This window comes from Rattus norvegicus, chromosome 16, assembly GCF_036323735.1.
Source record: "Rattus norvegicus strain BN/NHsdMcwi chromosome 16, GRCr8, whole genome shotgun sequence".
In the NCBI taxonomy this organism is placed as follows: Eukaryota; Metazoa; Chordata; class Mammalia; order Rodentia; family Muridae; genus Rattus; species Rattus norvegicus.
In genome coordinates, this window is record NC_086034.1 from 49,667,904 (window position 1) to 49,682,110 (window position 14,207).

Below are 14,207 nucleotides of genomic sequence, written 5' to 3' on the forward strand. Positions count from 1 at the left end.
TTTAACAAAAGCAACTTAAAGAAAAATGGACTATTTTTAGCTTATAGTTCTAGGGTATCACCCACCAAGTCAAGAAGGTCCCGAAGGCAGAACATAGAGGCAGTTTGAATCTGAAATCAGGAAGTAAAGAACAGTGGATGTTTATATCACTTTTTCTCTTTTATTTAGTCCAGGACCCATGGAACAGTCTTATTTACAGTTGAAGCAAATCTTATCACCACCACCACCACCACCACCACCACCACCACCACCACCACCACCACCACCACCACCCGCCCAAGTAATCTAGATAACCCCTCACAGGACTTCTAAAAGGCTTTTCTCCTGGAAGGGTAGAGACCCTAACCAGTTGACAATCAAGAGTAACCTTACACTCCTTCAACTAGTGAAGTCATCTCTGTCTACACTATTTCCTTACAGGGTTGTGGATTAATAGCAGACAATGCAAGCAAAGTAATACTTACCGAGCATGAGTCTACTATACATAGGGTAGATGCTTCCTTATGTCTGCGTTTTTGTTTGTGTTTTATTGTTTTGCTTTGTTGTTTTGTTTTTGACAATATTAATAACTCTGGGGAAGAATCATCAGGGAAACAGATGGAGACTCGGATTGGTGAGTTTAAGGGAAACATACTTAAGGCATGATCCTCCAGTGCAATGCTTGAGAAGTGACTCCTCTTAGGGACATTGTTTCCATCCCTTTACTGACATAGGGCAAACTATGAAAAGGAGGAGCATATTGCACTTCAGTGGGGAAGTTGTGTTTCACAATGAAGGTGTGATAGCTAACATGTACCTTTCTTCTTATCAGTGGTTATCCTTACAGTGGTTATCCTTAAGAAAGGTTAAGGGACATTACTAAGGTAGCATGACTGCTTCTTTATGCATTTAGATCTGTAAAAGAATATGTTGGTATAAGATACTCTATCAGGAGTTGGTAGTGCAGATGTAGGGGGATGGAGCAGTGATTAGGGAAAAGTAGTTTTGATTCTTTTAGGAAGATTGTCTCATGCATATTGGATTTGGCAATGTGAAAATGTGATTCCCAGGCACCCAATGCAGCAAGACAGTCTGGTTGATGGGCTTATTAAAAAAGCTGAAAACATCTGCTTTACTTGTTCAAAAAACTAAAATTCATGGACTGATGTGTTAGTTATTTATAGTGAAAGCAACAGACAGACAGACACACACATATACAAGCTAGTGGCTTACATGCACACATACCTATATTCACATATATATACACATACCAAAACACATTTACAGATCCTTCCCCACATATATACACACACACACATATACACATATTGATAAACAGATATATATTTTTGCACATATACACACATATATGCAAACATACACACATGCACATACCCACATACACACCTACATTCATATACACACATTAGCATGCAAATCCATACTTACACACATGTGTACAATACATGCATGCATATACCGCTCCACACACATATACTCATATACACATATTAACATATAGGTACATACTTATGTATACATAAACATATATATATATACATATACACATGCACCCACATACACACATATACTCATATACATACACATACACACACTAATATACATACTCTTCTAGAGAAACATGCATGCATACATACATGCACAGAAACATGTACCCACACCCCCTCACATATGCACATGCATATGCATACATACCCTCCACATCTGCACAAACACTTGCATATAGAAATACATACATACACACCCAAACATGCACATAAATACATATCTATGTATACTCATATACTCACCTGTACTCATATACATACACACATGTATAAATACCACAAGATTACTTGGCATTTTTTACCTGAATACTTAGAATTAAAATGCTCTGTGGCCCACCTCATTTGTGCCAGGATTATTTGCTTTGTACAAGAATTTGTAAATATGCATTGTCATAGTCAAAACTATAGTCAGTACATCTTGTCAAAGTGGAGACAACCTGTCTCTGAAAGGAAAGTGTGAACCCATAACTAAGGTATGCAAGGGTATTTGTAATGGGAACATAAACCTTTAAATAAATAATTATCCTTTCTGAGCATATTTAAAAAACATATGTATAAAAAATCATACTGAAGAAATTTATACTCAATGAAATTGTGGTATTCACTCATCTGAAAAGCTTTGCTCATTCAAAATCAGAGAGATTAATCACTAAAAGGAGATAAAAAAATTTTCCCTGAAAGAGAAGGGAAATAATTTAGCAGTAAATCACAGAGCTGGGCCAGCATGAATCACAGAAAAAGGTACCAACTCTTATGATTTAGGTGACATATAAAAAATAGCCCTTCGTGGATTGACAGTTATTGGTATAAATGATAAAATTATTCAGCACTGGTGTGTTCTCTTCTCTCCATTTGTCATTTTGCATCTGATTACTTCTAAGAATTTAATTAAAGGGGCAACAGGATCATGTAGACCTTTGGTAAGCCTAACAATCAGATACCCTTTCAAAGTCTTTTTAAGAAAAATGCGTGGCTCATCTGTCCTTTCATTCTGTTTTTATGAAACATTCCGAACATTTTTGTGCAGATTACCTTTTGGAATTGCTGTGAAAACAGAAAAACCACAAACAGTCATTGGAACAAGCACGCAGCAACAGGCACTTGAAAAGCAGCTGTTTCTGCCTATTGGGAAAAAAATTGTTGATTTAAACCTACTTAGAGACTGTGGATAAAATGGCTGCTAACCTGTTCTATTCAAAGCTGCTAACAAGTTGTATTCTGAACTAATATAGAAGGTCACTTTACATTTTGCCCCCTGGCTCACCACCTGGATAATAAAGTTGTGAATTTTCACAGACTCATGCAATGTGTATGTGTATGTATATGTGCATGTACATGTGTATATGTGCATATGTGTGTGTGTGTAGAATTATATATGTATGTGTGCTTGAGTATATGTGTCTGTTTATATGTATGTGTTTATATGTGTTTTGGTATGTAAATGTAAATGTGTGCGTGTGTGTATTTGTGTACGTATGTGTGTTCAGACACATACACCTTATACTTCAGAGCTATCTTCTTTTCAATAGCTCAGCTATAAATCAAAAGCTAGTGTTAACTAGATAAGGTGAATGATGACTTTTATGACTGAGCAAAAAACAGTGTTAATACTTTGCATGAATCACACTTTAAGTTGCCTATAAATTGGAGGATTTTGTCCCCATGTTCTGTATGTACATTGCAGGGGTAAGTTGGCTTTACACAAATATTGCCTGAAATAGTCTTCACGTTGAAATTTTTATACTAAGGCTCAACTACTGCCATGACCATTAGACAATGTACTCAACCAATAAATTCTTAAAAATACACCTGTGCGTGTATTTTTATTTGCAATTAAGAACAGTTAATACTACAGAACCAATTCACAATCACTTTCAAGTTTCGCTCCCAAACAACTCCAGTGTGTTAAGTGACTACATTAAGGCTTTTCTGTGTTTTCCCCCCATCTCCCTGAGCAGAAATTAAATCTGTTTTAATTTATTTTATTTGCTAACACTGTGGATATAATTATTGCTGCTGTGCCTTTTTAATTGTTTTCAACTAGGTGCTTGCCTTTAAGTTGCAATAGACTTTGAATTCCACATTGTCAGAATTCCCCAGTAGAGTCTGACAAAGCGTCATAAATCCAGGTATTTAGGTTTATTGAATTTTGAAATGAGGTGATTAGTTGGTGCATGGAAGAATGAATTGATGCAAAGCAAAATGAATTTTATGATTTACTCCGGTTTACAGGCTCCCGTGGAACCATTAGGTGTGAATTGTAAGATGTATTAAGAGGTAAGATATGCCACATTTATAATCAACTTGGCAAATTTTGCTCGGGTAAAGATATTCAAGCATTCTGCAGAGAAGTCAGTGCCGAAGAAGTGAATTGGCATCTACAATTAATTCCCCCTGTGCTGTCTTACACACTCTCTCATAAGTCTGAGAGGATAATGCATACAGTGTCAGGGGTTCTGTGATCAACATGAAATGTGTATGTGTCATGCTTAGGGGTTTAGGCTGTAGTCTAATGTTCAAGGTCATTACCAGGTTGACATTCGGGTAAGATCCATGTAACTAAGCATTGGACTTTAAAACGCAAGTTCCTCTCACATGCCCTGTTCCTATTGGAGTCTGTAAGTGTACAGATCTTACTCGTCAAGTCCATCCCATGCAACCCATGTATTTCATATGACATAGCACTAATCATAGCCATGAACCATAGTTAATGCAGACATGAATATGAAAACAATCTGTCTTAGGGTTTCTATCATTGTGATAAAACATAGGTATCAAAAAGCAAAAGGGAATGGGACTGGACAGTGCTTTTTTGCTTACACTTGCAACATCACAGTCCAACAGTGAGGGAAATAAAGGCAGAAATTCAAGGAGGGACTCTGAGGTAGGAACTGATACAGAGGCCACGGAGGAACACTGCTGTTGGCTTCCTCCTCACCGTTTGCTCAGTCTGCTTTCCTATATTCCCAAATCTACCTGCCCAGGGGTGTGGCACTACACATGGTGGGATGGGGCCCTCCCACATCAATCATTAATCAAGGCAGCACTCCCTACACGTGTCTCCAGGGCGGTGTTATGGAGACATTTCTTCTCAGGCGAGAGTCCATCTCTCGACAGATATGTCTGGGGTTGTTTCAAATACACCATCCTATCAGAGTAACTGCAGTGGTTCTGAACAGGTCAAGCATCCTGTTTACAGAATGAACACGCGGTCACTGATTGGGTAAGGCTTCTCAGGCAACTCTGCTCCTACTGAGATTTCACCAGGAGCAATTCAACTATGGTTTTGCTTAACTTGTTTTACAAAAACCCCACAGTCAAGCCAGCTTAACTGTGCTGAGGAGTGAGGCAAAGGCAGGGCTAAGTTATAAACGTGGAACTTGGGTGCAATGGATTCTAGACAACAGCTGGAGATCTCCTGAGATACAAGAGAGAACCAGAGGAATAGCCAGGAAGATGGCTCAGCCCTGTTGGCAGTCACATCTATGCAGGGTTGATGAACACACACACGCACACACACACACACACACACACACACACACACACACACACGCACGCACATATGCGCACACACTTACCTCAGATATTTTAATAATCAACCCTGGGTGATCATGTGTTAGTCATCCTTCCTTCAAAACTATTCTGTTATTTAGATTTGAATATATATATAAATATATACATATATATTCATATATATACATATATATGTCCATATATATGTATTCTAAGAGTGAAATGGAAACTCTAAGAACACCATTGCAGATATATAAGGATGTAAATCCTAAAACCCAAAATACATCAGTGTGATTCATCTTAAAGACTTCCCAGGACTTCAGAGGTGACCTCTCAGGTTTATTTGTGTCTAATCAGATTCATCACTGTGACATTCTCTTGTGCATGCTAATTACCACTGGCAATCTATTTCTTAGACACTCATGGGGGTCGATGGCCCAGAGAGCCTAATGTGTTCTCATCTACCTATCTTAAACAATCCAGGAAGCCTGAAGTTCAGTGGGCTTTTGTTTTTGGAAATTAGGTGGAGACCTGAAATATTTTTCATTTAGAGATAGGAAAAGGACCTCCGGGCTCTCCATTTTAGAAGCTGGAAACTTGGGAAGTTGAGTCCTGCAGTGGGAGGTTCAGACCAAATTACACTGAAGGCTGAGATTGCGTCATTGCTGCCTAACTCAGTATCATTGTGCTCTTCTGGAAACCGCAGCTTAGGCAGAAGACTGGGGAGTTTCCTTGTTTTTACTTGGAGCAGAGAAAATCAAAATTGCTTCCAGTGTGATGGGTACCACAAGGTATTTGATTGGCTACTGAGATGAAATTGGATGCACTTGGAAGGGACACTGTGATTTATTTATTTGTAGTGTTCTCAGAATCCGATGATACTCCAGGTGATCAGACAGGTTAAGGACAAAAAGCCTTATTTAGAGAAACATCTTAGCCCCAGCGAACTTTTACCCAGTTACCCGGAAATCAGAATCATCACAGTCCCTATTCCAAGAGATCATTCAGGGTATTCCGTGAGATTGTCCTGCTGGGTCAAGAGCACCAGTGACTTCTACCCACTTCACGGTGAGGCTTCAGCAAGAGCAGGGATCCTCGATAAGGGAAAGTTTTCTTGGTTTTGCAGAGACCCGGAATAGGTTAGTTTCTGACTTACCTACATCATAGTTCCTACATCAGCATAGCCTGGATTTTGGTTGTAGGTTTGATTTCTCTCACTGTTATTATCAAAGGTGCAATTAAACCTATTAGTATTTAAAGCCTGCTCTCAGATACATGACTCTGCAGGACAGTACAAACTTCTAAGCTCTCCTCTTCCAGCTCTAAGGGCTTGGAGGAAAACAAGTGGCTGCAGACTTCATTATTTTGCTTGTTCGTCCTCATCTTAAAGAGTTACCAACCTGGCTGAGGACAGGCACAAGAGGCCATAACCAAACTGCTGTTATCATGGATATAGGATGAAGGCTTAAAGCCACTCAGGGGCATTCCTATTACCTGGCCACAGAGTGGAAGGGGCCACAGGATGCCCTGGAAGGAAGTACACAAGGGCTTTGCTTTTATACCAATCATTTGTTCAAACCAACCTCCTCTGTTTCTGGGTTCTTTTATCTCTTTGGGAGGAAAAGAAGAAAACATGTTTACTGCTGCCTGTTTTGTTATTTATTTAAGACTCTGCCAACCCAGAAGAAAGAAAATCACCCCTCAACTTTAGTATTATTCTAATTGCCTCTCTGTCACCTTAACTTCAAAGTCCTGCTACTTCAAAGTTGGTGTTTACTCTTCTGCACTCTGCCATTCAACCCGCAATTAAGGTCTTCATGGATTTATTTCATTTTAATTCTGTCATTCTGTCGTAGAGGCTATGCTGCACTTCAGAGGGTGTGGAAAATGCAAAACTGGTGAAGTGGCCATTCCTTATCAGTGTGTTAAGACAAGTGAGGAGTTACTTTTTTACATCTTAGGAATTTTAGTAAAAAAGGGTATTGCCTATCCAATACTTCTCCGCCAGTGTACTATCTGTACACTTAACTGATCAACTGTTATGGAGATGTCTGAAGAAAGTATGGGGCTCAGTTGGTTTCTGTGTCCCTGGAACACTAGCACGTTGTCGGTCATGAAGATAATTCAGTCAATATACCACACTCTCAGGAAGGAGGCGTGTGGAGGTGATCTGCGAGCATTTTAGAACTACGCCTCAGACGGATACATGCGGCTTTGTGAAGTACTTCTGTCACTGGCTGCGTGCTTACACGGTGTATTTCCAATATTTGGGGATCCCATTTATGAACAAGCAAAATAATGAAATCCGTAGCCATTTGTTTGATTCCTCACATTTCCTTCTCCGCCCCGCCCCCTCAGGTGTGTTGTCTCTGACTCCCGACCATATGCTGAGGATGAATTATGTCACCCTCAGAACTGTGAAGGAGTTGGATCTTCTTTGCAACATTTGCTTACTCACATCTTCTCTGGGGCAGAAGACAATTATTTTGGCTTGAAATTTTTCCAGATTTTGGAGCTAGAACAAACCAAGGTCATGTTCTGTTAAGAGACCACCTACTTTAGCAAGGTGGATACATTTGCAGATTTTGGGGAAGATGTCTGGTCTAATATATAATGAGGATTTTAGCCATAAGCAGTTCTCACCTTGATCAGAGGAATGGCCTGCATATCAGGAAAAGTCATGTTGCTTATTTTGTTTTAGAACAAAGACCATGCTTACTGTGATGGTGCTATTTCAGGTTTTTTGTTGTTTTGTTTTGTTTTGTGTTAATTATCTTTAATCTTTTTTTTTACACTCCAGACATTATCCCTATCCTGGTCTGCACACCCAACAGTTCCTCATGCCATCCTCCTCTCCCATCTCCAAGAGGATGTACCCCCCAACCTGTCACCTCACCCTACCAGACCTCTCCCATCCCTGGGGCCTCAAGTCTCTCCAGGGTTAGGTTAGGTGCCTCTTCTCTTATTGAGGCCAAACCAGGCAGTCCTCTGCTGTAAATGTGTCAGGGGCCTTGGACCAGCTGGTGTATGCTGTCTGGATGTGACTTGGTATCTGAGAGGTCTCAGGATCCAGGTTAGTTGAGACTGCAGGTCTTCTTTCTTGTATGTTTTGTTTTGCTTCATCTTATGACAGAGTCTCATTATATAGCCCAGGCCAGCCTAAAACATATCTTTCTTCAGGCTCTCCATTGCCGAGGTTATAAGCATGAGCCCTAATAAAAAGCTACATCCCCCACCCCCACATTAATGGTTAATGTACAGGGTTAAAGCCACATTGGCATCCAAATGCGAGCACACGTTTTGCTGATGGGATGTTATTCAGAGTAATGGGAAGTAAAACCAGACACAAACTCTCCTGTAAATCTGGACACGTGTTTCCTTTTCCAGAGACTCTTTCAGTGTTTTACATTAACACAAATGGACACTTGTAAGAATGGAGGGCTTATTTCTCAGGTATCAGTGTCTACTGAGAATGAACAGAATGAGGCAGTTTAGCCTGTATAGTAGGAACCTTTAATGATAAAGGATTTCATATTCCAGCAATGATACACTGCAGAGAGCGGCTAGCCCCATTCTCCATGGCTGCCCCCTTGCTTTCTCTCTATCATCAATACTCCCTTTATCATCTGACATTTATCCACCAATGTATTGAACAAAGAGGAAATTGTCTCCAGAAGGCCACAGTAAAATGCTGTGCACATGAAAAATGAATAAGGAATGCCCCCTAATCTCGTCAATAAACATATTAACATGAAATATTTTGTCCACTCTAATAACACCATAGATTTATGTGCATGTAATCATGGATCACAGTAGCTCACGGAACACTTTTATTGGGTGCTTTCGTATGCTGCTAATAAATACTTGATTCAGTAGCATTTTCAAGCCATGGACCAAATTTGATTTATTACTATATTGTTGACACCTAGTACTGGGTCTGGCTTATAACTGTATATGTGTTGCTAGTGGCTAATCAAAGTGAAATATTTCGAGTTTTATTTAATGGATAGCAGGATCAAGATTCAAGGAGTACAATCCAGGGTGAAGCACACTCGACAGGTTAGGGGATGATGGGAAAGCAACTCTTACATAAACAGGAGGGAAAATGAAGAGCAATGGTCAACCAGGTCATCTGTACTTCAAAGTGTCACTCTAAATTCTCGACCAATCGTTTTGCTTCCTTCATGGCTTCTATCTCTGCCTCCTTGACTCCCTCTGTTCACGAGGAGTACTGGAATACTGATAGATACTGCAGAACCTTGAAAAAACAGAACCAGAGCCCAGAGGATCATCAAACAGTACTCTGTTAGAGACAGGCTTAGTTATGCCCCAAAGTTGACTGTTGAAATTCTCTCCTCACCATTCAGAGAATGAAAGGAAAAGGATTAGCTCAGAACCCCCCAAGACCAAGTCCTCAGCATAAAGAAACCCACCTTAAGGTGAAGTGCTTGGTTCTGATAGGGCTTATTAATTAGGTGAGCCAAAAGAGTCTTTTGAGTGCAGGGTTTCAATAATTTGATGGCCAGAGTTTGGTAGTCAGCCTCAGGAGGAGGATGTGGAAAAACAAGGGAGTAGACATTGGGGGCTAGCGTTAGAAATCTTATGGTTTTAACAAGAGAAAGAGGAGAGGCCTGCCAGAGCCTTGCTCACACACTTGATCGGACCGGCTAGGACTGGAGAGCAGGTCAGACGGTCTCCCCGAGTACATGGTCAACTTCCTTTCGTGCTATAAGACTGGCCTCTTCCTTTGATGTGATAAGAAGACTTATCAAGTTCTTTCCCGTTGTCGTGCTCCATAGTTATAGCACAGATTCCCTATCGGTTGTGTTAATATTATGTGAAATGAGCAGAATAGTCTCATTTGCCAGCAGACTGTGTTCATTTCTAAGAGCAACGAACAAGCAATTAGCTCAGACTGAATGCCTACTCTCTGCAAAGCTCTCAGGAACATTTTCTGAGCCCCCTCGGAAGGGGCAAGTTTGCTCACGCCTGTATTCTCAGCACTCAGCAGGCTGAGGCAACGAATTATTACGAGTCCTGGGCCAGTCAGAACAACAAAACAAGACCACAAGCGGAAGGCAAAAATAAACAACAATAAAAGCAAAACAACAAAACAAATAGTCAAACAAAAGAAGAGGCAGGCACTTGTTGTCTGCTGTCCAGTAAATCCCTCCAGATCACTATACTCCATCCTGGAGAGAAGCTGTTTAAGACTCCGGAAGGAAACAGCGCGGTAAGCCTTGTGACGTCATTACGTCACTGACCTCAGACGTCCGTCAAACTGATGTCATGACGTTGTTGAAACTGACTAGATGCCATAGGATTCTTCTCCCCTGTGCTTATGTAAAGCAGTAAGGACTGGAGGGGAGGAACTCAGACAAACCATGCTTCCCAGGAGAGAAGCTTCAATGATCTGAAAGCTGTCTGCAAACCGTTCAGTGAACTCCAGGGTTTCAGCAGCCATCGTGCATGCTGGGGCGGGATTTCAGTAAGGCAGCTGATTCTTTTTCAATCTAAATAAATAAAAGCAAAGAAAAGCTCGTGATAAACAAAGTACCACCACTTATTTTGTGAAGAAAAACCCGAAGATTCAGACAGATAGGACTTAGCCCAGGACAAAAACTACCCAAGGACTGGTGAGCATGGTGCTCAAGGATTCTTGATAATCTTCATTGTCGGTTCCAGGTCTAAAGATATTTCTAGTTCTATATTTTAAGGCCAAAAAACTTTTCCATACATAAATTTTCTATAAGCCATACATTAGGAACTTTATTTTGGAAATATCACCCTGGCACACTTCAAATACAGAAATACATTCCAGAATGGCAGCTCTCTTATTCGGTGATCCCAGAGCCTTAATAAAATTCTGTTTCACATGCTGGAAGGCTATACGAAATGGCAAGGAAAATCCAGTCCTGAGACGGAAAGTAATAGGCCAAACTTCTGTTCCTGGCTCTGCCGAAAGCTAGTGGCAAGTCATTGGCACATAACCTCCCTTCCCCGTGCCTTAATTCCTACCCCGCTCCTAATCAACGTGATTGTGAAGGTGCCGGCCCATTCTCGATGCCATTCAAGTATCTCAAGCATGTGAATGATTACTTGTAATTCACGAGTGCACAAATGCATTTTGCTTTGGAAACTAAAACCATCAAAGGCAGTAAAGTTACGTCTTTCCTGATAGAACTCACAGGTTCACACAGGAGCAGAATCCTAGGGGGGGCAGGGGTGACTTTCGTTTGCCGTAGCGTTTTTTTGTTTGGTTTTATTTGAGAAACAGAGTTCAGTGGAGTCTGTTTTGCTGGAGACCATACTGAAGAAATAAATTTGCCTTTAAGTAGGAGAGCATAAAGAAGATTCTTCATACGAAGTTTATGGCATGTTAAGGGCTGAATCAAGCATGTTAGCAGATCTACCCTGGTGCCTGCGCTGTTCTTCCATCAGGAGTCAGGCTGCTAGGCAACAGAGAAGACCTCAACCCTGCTACAGAGCGGATGGGATGTAGAGATTAGTGGTAGAGCCCTTCCCTAGTATCTCTGATACCCTGGGTTTGATCCCAACACAGCAGCAAAACTCTAGAATCAGATATCATCATCTATATGGGTCTAAAGCATCATTAGAAAATTTTTGGAAACTAATTCCCTGAAGATTTTGTCACCGATGAAAAAAACCATTCACTTTATTTTCGGAAGGGGTCTTTGGGCAGCTTTACCCATAATCTATTTGTTTCTAGAGCCTCATTTTAAAGAGTCGATGACTTGAATGGGTCTGAGATAAACCTAAAATCATCTAGACATGACTTTTTTCGTTTCATGATAGAATGAGTCTTTGTGGGAATTACTTTAATTTGAATAAGTGCAGAAGGGATAGTAACACTCCCTGTCAGAGAACCAGACCTACTGCTTTAACCCCCACAGCTAATAGATGGCTGTGAACTAATGCCATCTTAAATACAGATAGGCATGAATAACCAAGCCATCTGAAGGCCTTACACTCTTCTTTTCTCAAAAGAGAAGGAAAAAGATCATTGACAAAGGAATGTGGTCGAGTCCTGGTGAGAGGTCTGTCTATTTGTTGTGTTTGGTTGTTTTAATGTTCATGGAAAAAAATCCACCAACCATCCCCCCCCAACCCCCAATAAAAAATGGAAAAAATACTCCTGAAAAATTGATAAGTGAACCACTGCTGTGGCTGTTTCATCGTTCATATTCAGAATCAGCGAGGGTTTCCAATAATGTCGACATTGACCACATGAAACAATGTCGCTAGATTGTGCAGTTCGCATGTGGGGAAATAAAATGCTCATGAAAATTGCTTCTTTGAAATGAATGTCAGCATTTCTAAGTTTGATTCTTATTTTTATTTCAGAGTCATTTTTCCACTGAGAGAAAGCATTCCAAGTATCGGTTCCCACACACACGCACGCACGCACACACACACACACACACACACACACACACACACACACACACGCAGGCACAAGCACACACACACACTGCTTTTTGGTATTGCATGTGTCTCTTAAATTCAATCAAATTAAAGAGAATCAATTCTTTCCAAGCGAAATTTTAAATCCTGACCCTAAAATCATCAGGAGGCTCAGCAATGTAGAACATGAGAGAACAAATAAAGACATTTAGCATCTGATCTCATTAAGAACAGACTTGGGCTTTGGTATTTCCCCCTGGTTCAGGCAACTCGCCTGGGTTTTGTCTTACTTGGTTTGCCAGTTGCCTCTGAGAGCCTGAGAAGCCTAGGGATTTAATTTGACAGGGGCTCTCTGTGACCAGCAAAGGATACTACAGAATCCTGTCTGAGCATCAGTACTACATAACCAGGTGCAGCAAAATTTTGGTGCGAACTATACCAAAGGAACACAGAGGGAATTTACCCTCAAGTGTCTGGATAAGCTGAGACTGGATAAACTTTGTGTATTTTGAGTATGGAGTTTGTTGTCAGACTACCAGCAATTACACTATACACATCTCCATGGAAGGCATATAATCCTTTGTTTTTTAATTTCACCTTTAAGTCTGAGGTGAAAGCAGTATTAGTCTGTTCAAATGGCTTCCTGGGGTTCATTAGTGGAGGAAGCATCCTCAAGTCATCTTGGAGCCCTTGTTACAACTAATCTCCAGGCGCTGGGCATTCTGGTTGACCTTGTTAAAGGTAAGGGAGGTCAAACTTGGGTTCAACAGAGCCACTGTCTCACCAAGGAGAGTGGCACAACAAAGTAATCAGCGTGTGTCACTTTTCATTAATCACAACACTTTCCTTGTCACGAAATACCAGCAGATAATTGTTCCTAAATGCAATTCGCGACACTCCTGTGCAGTGGTTGAGGAAGCAGAAATAGGCAAACTGATAAGAACATTGTTTCCCTTGCAGGCAGCAAGAGCTTGCTATTCAGAGTCATGTCATGCATAAACATTGATTTAGCCATGAGCTGACACTTATAAAGCTTTTGCTGTTTCCAGAAAGCCCTGTGGCCAGGCTAAGCCATAGCCAAGGGCAAGCGCTTTTACCTGCCTGGCAAGGTTACATTCTATTTAAATTTCCTGGTCTCAAATAAATCAGCCTCCCTAACATTAGGCCACTGCAGGAATGCCATAGGTGGGAACCAAGCTCCTAAATGAAATGTTTGCCTTTATCGCCAAAGACTCCTGGAGGGCAGCTTGTTGATTTTGAATAAATATTTCATTAAGTCCAAGCTGCTGCACGTTAATTTGGAAGTGAAGGGTTCATTTAAATCAATGGAGGTGTCCAGCTTTCTGTAATAAATAGGCACATTTGTGCACAGTGAAGGAAATATTCCCTTTCCTCTCGGAGGCTCCCTAATTTTTAAAGCCCTCCAAAATGATCGTTCCTCTAAATATGCTGGGGTTGTATGACAGCTTACAGCAGTTGTGTAGTTTCATAGATGGCCCTTTCCCTGGCTCGAAATTAGCGTAGGATCTATTCCCAGGCAGTAGGTAGTAGGTTCTTTACTGTCTGAGCACATTAGGAGCCCTGGCTACAAAACACAAAGCTCTTTCAGCAGTACGGAAACTACGATCATGCAAATGTTTCAAGGTGCAGCACAAAGCGAATCAATAGCAGAGCAGTTTTCTCCCCATGCTAGGGAATTAGGAACCCAGCGCTATGTTAGCA

At 40.9% G+C, this 14,207-nt stretch overlaps 1 protein-coding gene and 1 long non-coding RNA gene across 13 annotated transcripts in view; one reads left to right on the forward strand and one right to left on the reverse strand.

Annotated features, from left to right (window-relative positions):
• The window catches only part of Tenm3 (teneurin transmembrane protein 3), a 2,726,621-nt gene that overhangs the window by 1,683,172 nt on the left and 1,029,242 nt on the right, over positions 1 to 14,207 (forward strand). The window lies entirely within an intron of this gene.
• On the reverse strand, positions 8,551 to 10,287 carry LOC134482499 (uncharacterized). Its single transcript, XR_010058698.1, has 2 exons — positions 9,494 to 10,287; positions 8,551 to 9,318 (listed from the first exon to the last, which is right to left on the reverse strand). It is a non-coding gene; the product is annotated as an uncharacterized LOC134482499 (long non-coding RNA).